Here is an 8,020-nt window from a genome sequence, read left to right as displayed (position 1 = left end):
AGAGATCATTTTGCAATATATACAAATACTGAATAATTATGGTGTGCATTTGAAACTAATATGTTATAGGACAATTATATATCAATTGAAAAAAATAAAATAAATAGACTCACAGGTCACTCCCTGACTCAGTAGTTCATTCACAATTTGTCACTGTGCTCCTCCTAGCTGATAGGCACATGGATGTGACGATAGACAAACCAAAAGGAGGTGGCGTTTTAACAAATTTAAACAATGTAGCATAAGTAAAAATTAGCTCCAATTATCCTATTTCAACCAATCATTAAAAAAAACGTATAAGGCAATCAGGAAAATATGGACATTGTATATTTGATAATGTTAAGGAATTGACTGCCTATTTCTTTTGCTGTAATAATGATACTCTTGTTAGTTTTGGGTGTTTTTGTTTTAAAAAATATTTACCTTTTAAAGCTACATACAAAAATACTTACTGATGAGCAGATATGTCTAGGATTTACTACACAATCATTCAGTGGTAGTGGGAGGGAGTGAAGAAGTAGGCAAATACAGATGAAAAAAGATTGGCTGAATTAATAATTGGAGAAGCTAGGTGAAGGGTACATGGAGGTTCATTATACTATCCCTTCTTTTGTTTATGTTTAAATTTTTTTATTACAATGTTTTGTTTTTCTATATATAGATCTAATCAGTATGACATAATTGAAATTGCAAGGGCTTTGGAATCAGGTAGATGTGAGTACAGGTACTGGTTCTTTTCACTAACCAGTTAGGGAGACTGAGCAAGATTCTTAAATTCACGGACCTACTTCTTCATGGTTAAAATGATGAGACTAACTTATACCTTATAGGTATATTGATAATTAAAGAAATAACATCACTAAAGCAGCTAGCACAGAGCCTGATACGTAGTTGACACTGTAACTATAGTTATAATTGTATGTTGTATATTGTATAGTGCAGAAGTAGGCATTTCAAAGAAACTTGGAACAACATGTTTTGAGAGTTCAGCAGTGGAAATAAATCTCAAAGCAGAATGAAGTGAACCAACAAAGAGGTAGAGGTGGTACCTTTCACAGAAAGCCTGAGGTTAGAATTTATCTTCCTAGGCAACAAGGCAATTGTTTGGAACACAAAAGGGAACAACTTTCTGTTTATCTCATTTCTAAGGGAACCACTGTATTACTAGTGAAACAGGTCAGGTGTAAATTGGACATGGTTTGCAAGGTCTCAAATTCCATTTTGTCTCAGTATTCAAATGAGAAGGAGCAGAGAAACATGTCCTTGACTGGGGAAGAGGAAAATAGGATCCAGATTATTTTTTTATTAACATTTTTTCTCTAACTTAAATTTGTACTGATTTTGGATCTCTTGTGTGAAAATGGATTTTTATTAGACAATTGTGCTTAAAATTTGCTCTTTCTTCTATTATAAATTAACCAATTAACGGCTTTACCATCCAGCTACTCAAACAAAAACACTGTTATATATACTTGGTAAGGCCAGGGGCCACCACTGACATCACAGCCATTCACATGCAGGTTCTCATTGAATTCCGACAGACGGTAGAGAAACAGCAGAGCCGAAGATTGGTGGGTCATACCTTTTATTCTAGCCTGGTACCCCGCTGGCGAGTAAACACAAACACACAGAGGGCTCCAAAACCCACTCACTCAGAGCTCACAAAGCTACTGACATCCGAGTTTTCCTAGAATCATAGGTCCCTACTAGCTCAGTCACCTCTAGTTCCCCATCTCCTCCTCTCCGCACAAACTGGCTTCTCCTCAGCACCCCGCCATCTTGGCTGCCTTCTCTCCAACAACATGGCCTCCTGCCTCCTACCTCCTTCTTCTTCCTCTTCTTAAAACTTTTGGTGCAAAAACCCCTCCTCCAGCAAACATTAGCATAACCAAGCCCCTTCCCATGCAGGAAGATAAGTAGCCGTATCACTGGGCAGCGCCATTTTTAACAATAAAAGTGAGCAAAACCAAAAAATACAGATTTTACAAACTCATTTGCCCAACATACTCATTTCCCTTCCCCCCTCACCTCCCACACACTCTCAATTAGTTTCCAAGTTCATCAGTTTCATTCCATTCTCACTTATCTTTTAAAAGTGTGCCGTCACTGTCTTACACCAAGACCTCAGCACCCCACAATTAAGTGACTGTAGCAATCACCAAACTGGTTTCTCTATCTTTAGTTTCTTCTTTCTTCAAATCATATTCTAAAATACTAGCAAAATAGCATGTTTACACTCAAATCTGATGTTATCACCCTGGGTAAAATACTTTAGTAGCTCCCAGGAGAAGTCCAGATTCCTTAGCATGGCGCACAAAGACCCCTTGTCCACGTTTCCAGCCGTCTGTCCTCTTTGCCTATGCATTCAAAAGCGCCTTGTCCCTTGCTCTCTAGCCACACTAAATGACTTGTCATTTTCTCCAGGTGCCGTGTTCTCTTCTGCTGCTATCTGTTTTTGCTTATGCTATTCCCTCTGCCTCTCTGTTTGACAAACCTTGTTTATATTTCAAGACCCAGCTTGAATCTCCTTCTTTGGTCAAGTTTATCTTTTCATTACCAGTTGCTCACAGCTGCCCTATTTAGTTAGACCTGCTGGTCTCTGAGCAATATGCATATGCTTGCATATAACCCTATTTCAAAACCTTCTAACAGTAATGTGTGTGTGTATTAGCCCATGAGCACCTGGAGAACAGAAATCACAGCTCATTTATCTTTGTCTCCTTAAGCCTTATCCAGTACCTGACACAGGGCTAGGTGCTCAGGAATTTATAAAATGAATAATGGGGCCCTGGCCGATTCGTTCAGTGGTAGAGCGTCAGCCTGGCGTGCAGGAGTCCCAAGTTTGATTCCCGGCCAGGGCACACAGAAGAAGCGTCCATCTGCTTCTCCATCCCTCCCCCTCTCCTTCCTCTCTGTCTCTCTCTTCCCCTCCCACAGCCAAGGCTCCATTGGAGCAAAGTTGGCCCAGGCACTGAGGATGGCTCCATGGCCTCTGCCTCAGGCACTAGAATGGCTCTGGTCGCAACAGAGCAATGCCCCAGATGGGCAGAGCATCGCCCCCTGATGGGCATGCTGGATGGATCTCGGTCAGGCGCATGCGGGAGTCTGTCTGACTGCCTCCCTGTTTCCAACTTCAGAAAAATAAAATGAATAATAGAGGGAATAAATTAAGCATAAGAAAAGCTAACAAATATAATTAAATAACTAACTGTGCTTGAATCTTTTAAAAATATTTATCTTTCCTAGAATGCACTTTGGTAGCTTGGCCCCTTGGTACCTCGGGTTGCTTCTGTCTAAAATACCTTTCTTTTTCAATTTTATCCTTGGTTGATTCTTCAAGAAACTATTCAAGAGATAATATCATTATCTCGGTTAGGCTTGGTCTCAGCCTCCAGGCAGAGTTTCCTACCTTCTCCCTTGGATGCCCATAGGCTTCTCATATAAAAAATGACTTACTAGTCGCTTGAATTGTTGGAATTGTTATTAGGATTGACTGGATCTATCATTAATTTGGGAATAATTAACATCTTAACAATATTGAGTCTTCCAGCCAATGAACACAGATATTTCTTTCTTTAGAGATTTTAATTCTGTCATAAATGTTCCCTACTTTTCAGGATACAAACTTTATACATATCTTGTAAAATGTATACATAAATATTGAATGGTTTTAGTTCTATTGTGAGGGGATACTTTTATTCCAATTTCCCATTGTTTATTGCTAATATATAAAAATACAATTGATTTTTGTGCGCAGCCATGTTAAATTCAGTGATTAGTTCCAGTAGCTATTTGATAGATTCTCTGGGATCATTTACGTAGGCAATCATATCACCTATAAATAGAAGCTGTTATATTTCTTCCATTTCAGGCTTTGCACTTTTTTGCCCCTTTTTTATTGCACTGACTATGCTCTCCAGTAAAATGTTGACAAGCAGTGGTGAGAGTGTAAAATCCTCCCTCGCTTCCGACCTTAGCGGCGAGCATGCAGTCTCTCCATTACTTATGATGCTAGCCGTACATTTTTCATAGATACCCTTTATTATATTGAGGAAGTTCCCTTCTATTACTAGTCTGATTAAGAGTTTTTATCATGAGTGAATATTGAATTTATTTAAATGCTTTTTCTGTATCTATTGGTCATACAGTTTTTCTTCTTTGGTCTATTGATATGGTAAACTATATTGATTTAGTTTCAGTACTGAGAAACCTTACCTTTCTGGGATGATCAGGATGCATTATCTTTTTTATATATTGCTGGATTTGATTGCTAACATTTTGTTGGTCATTTGGGGGCCTCTGTTTATGCAAGATATTGGTCAGTAGTTTTCCTATAATGATTCGTCTGGTTTCAGTATCAGGATAATGCTGGCCTCATAAAATAAGTTTTCCACATCAACCTTTCCAGTACAAATTAGGCAGCTTTTCAATTTTTACCCACTTATTTGATGAACATATTTAAAAACAAAAGAGGCTCTTCAAAGAGATTCCCCACACAGGCATACCTCATTTCACTACACTTTGCTTTAGTATGACAAAGCATGTCCATTGACAAAGCCTGTTTAGGATATGGATGCCAAGCAGGAAGCTAGACATACGCATTGGTTCAGTACCAGGATCCAAGACCCCAGCTCCTCCATCTTTAAAGTTTTTTAAAAGAATTCTAAGGCTCACTGTTACTGTGTATTTGTGTATATTGGTCTCTCATTTTTGGGACTAGCCAAAAAAAACACCTGTTATATCCAACTGAGCCTGTATCTATGTAATTACTACTCTAATTTTTGTTTCTAAAAAAAACAAAAACAAAATTCTTTCTCACCATAATATAATCTCCTTATGGTATTCATCTTTTGTATTCACAATGTTATTACAAGGCTTGGGCATTAACACAATTTAATGAACGAAAGAGCACTTTAAAAATTAAAACAGAGCTTTCTTCCTTTCACAAAATTCTTCTTATATCAGAATAATCTCTGAAATAACATAGATGTCATAAATTTTAAAATTTAAATCTTTCACTTCTACTAGAAGCATTCAGTTTGTCTTTGAGTTTTAAAGAGAGGAAGTCTGATGTTATTAAATCTAAGTAATGGTTATTGTTAGGTTTTCGTTACATGAAGGCTTTTCTAAATCTCCATATAATGTTGAAAGCTTAATAGTCTCAAGTTGCCCAGTACATTATATTTCAGGAGTTATAATATTGTTGGTTATAATATTCCTTTTGTAAAAATATTTTTTTAGTCAGGCTTTGAAATCTCCTTTGACTTTCAAAATAACCACAATTTTATAGTAATAGTAGCTTTTTGTGTGTGTCAGTATGAAGCCTTTTTAATATGTATGTACATCATGATGCAAGACATCATGCATCCAAAAAAAAATTTTCTTTTTCATTTTATACCTTCAATCTAGCCAATCAGTTAGCCGGCCTACACTACAATAACATCTATTGGCACAAACAGGACTGAGCACCCAGAGGTAATCAAAACCAAGAATGACAAAGCAGTCCTTGGGTCTTCCTCTGTGATTACTGGCTGACAACATGAGTTATGCAAGCCTGACTCTCTTAAGAACAGATATCATGTGTTTTTTAACTCTGTATCTCCCGTGCCTAATTTTGTGCTCATCGATGCTCCCAAAATTTGTTGGATGATCATAAATGTTAGTGCTTATAATCCTTTTAAAAAAGCATGGTATCCAAACAATACTGCAAAAGTGATTTCAATTTTAAAGTAATAATAATAAAATGTACTAAAAGAGAAGCTCCTCATCTTTGTGGTTAATAAAATTCTTTAAATTTTAATAATAAAAATGTCCCATGTCCCAAAAAGAATACACAATTTTATATACAATTTCATAAAGATCCTAAACCCTATCTCTCTACTCCAGGTTAAGAACCACAGATCAGGAGGTAGTGATATGTTTTTTAGACACTTTAAAATGCATGTGGATAACCTCACACCTGTTCGATTAGCTATTATTAACAAGACAGGTAATAGTAAATGTTGGAGAGGCTGTGGAGAAAAAGGAACCCTCATACACTGTTGGTGGGAATGTAAAGTAGTACAACCATTATGGAAGAAAGTATGGTGGTTCCTCAAAAAACTGAAAATAGAACTACCTTATGACCCAGCAATCCCTCTACTGGGTATATACCCCAAAAACTCAGAAACATTGATACGTAAAGACACATGCAGCCCCATGTTTATTGCAGCATTGTTCACAGTGGCCAGGACATGGAAACAACCAAAAAGCCCATCAATAGATGACTGGATAAAGAAGATGTGGCACATATACACTATGGAATACTACTCAGCCATAAGAAATGATGACATCGGATCATTTACAGCAAAATGGTGGGATCTTGATAACATGATACGAAGCAAAATAAGTAAATCAGAAAAAACCAGGAACTGCATTATTCCATACATAGGTGGGACATAAAAGTGAAACTAAGAGACATTGATAAGAGTGTGGTGGTTAACGGGGGGGAGGGGGGAAAAGGAGAGGGAAAGGGGGAGGGGGAAGGGCACAAAGAAAACTAGATAGAAGGTGACAGAGGACAATCTGACTTTGGGTGATGGGTATGCAACATAATTGAACGACAAGATAACCTGGACTTGTTATCTTTGAATATATGTATCCTGATTTATTGATGTCGCCCCATTAAAAAAATAAAATTTAAAAAAAAATGCATGTGGATAAATAAAAACAATAATGAAATACTGCCACTTACCTATTAGAATGGCTAAAATCCAAAACATGGACAACACTAGATGTTGACAAGGATGTGAAACAACAAGCATCTATTATATTGAGACAAATAGAATCTATTTATTACAGTGGGAAAAAATGCATGCAGTCCCTTTAAGAAATTAATAGAACAGGCTTATAGTCCAATGTTTATCTCTGCTGCATTTTAAATAACACATCATCTATGCCAGAATTTTACTTTATAAGTGCTCATATAATCAAGTCTCTCTATAACAGAAGGTTATTTTGCTATTATAAGCCCAAAGGAGAAAAAAAAAAAAAAAACCCTTTTACTTAATCCTTGGGTTGATGAAATTAAACACTTCATTTGGTGTGCTTTTCATTTTGATGTCCCTTAGGACTAAGAATTGCCTTTCTCAGAAAGTACTGTAAATCGACTGTGAATTGCTGCGGTGAGACAGGGAAGAAGTACGACTCTATTATAGCTTCTGCCAAGAGCTCTCCGGCACATCTAGCAAGCCACTGCCAAGAAATGTTTAATAGTGTGGCGGGACTTCTACTCCCCCGATCCTTGTGAAATACTGAAAATTGCTTTTGGTCTGTCAGTTCCATTATAAAAACATCCTAGGCTTTAAAGTTGATTACCATTTTATCTCAGAAAGCAGAGCAGAACGGCAGCCCAGCAAATCCTGATTCCTGTAAGTCCTCATCTGAACCCCTAATGCTTCTGTCAGAGGAAATTCATGCCCCCTACCCTTCTTTCGTTCTTATGGCTAGACTGATAATAAAATGATAAAAAATTGACACAGTACTAGTCTTAACAGGAGAAAACCCAATTTAATGCATGTACAAGGGGAGAAAAAAATCACAATATGATGCTCAGATCATAAAATGCGGCTCAAAGGAATGATCAGATCAGGCATTTAAAAAATACTTTTTGGCCTGACCAGGTGGTGGCGCAGTGGATAGAGCATCAGACTGGGATGCAGAGGACCCAGGTTCGAGACCCCGAGGTCACCAGCTTGAGCGCGGGCTCATCTGGTTTGAACAAAAGCCCACCAGCTTGAACCCAAGGTCGCTGACTCCAGCAAGGGGCTACTCGGTCTGCTGAAGGCCCGCAGTCAAGGCACATATGAGAAAGCAATCAATGAACAACTAAGGTGTTGCAATGCGCAATGAAAAACTAATGATTGATGCTGCTCATCTTTCTCCATTCCTGTCTGTCTCTGTAATAAATAAATAAATAAATAAATAAATAAAAAATAAAAATACTTTTTGGACAAACAAACAATAAATTTGTTAGAAATTT

The sequence above is a fragment of the Saccopteryx leptura genome, chromosome 12 (assembly GCF_036850995.1).
Source record: "Saccopteryx leptura isolate mSacLep1 chromosome 12, mSacLep1_pri_phased_curated, whole genome shotgun sequence".
In the NCBI taxonomy this organism is placed as follows: Eukaryota; Metazoa; Chordata; class Mammalia; order Chiroptera; family Emballonuridae; genus Saccopteryx; species Saccopteryx leptura.
The sequence above is the reverse complement of the archived record's forward strand: the minus strand, read 5'-3'. Positions refer to the sequence as shown.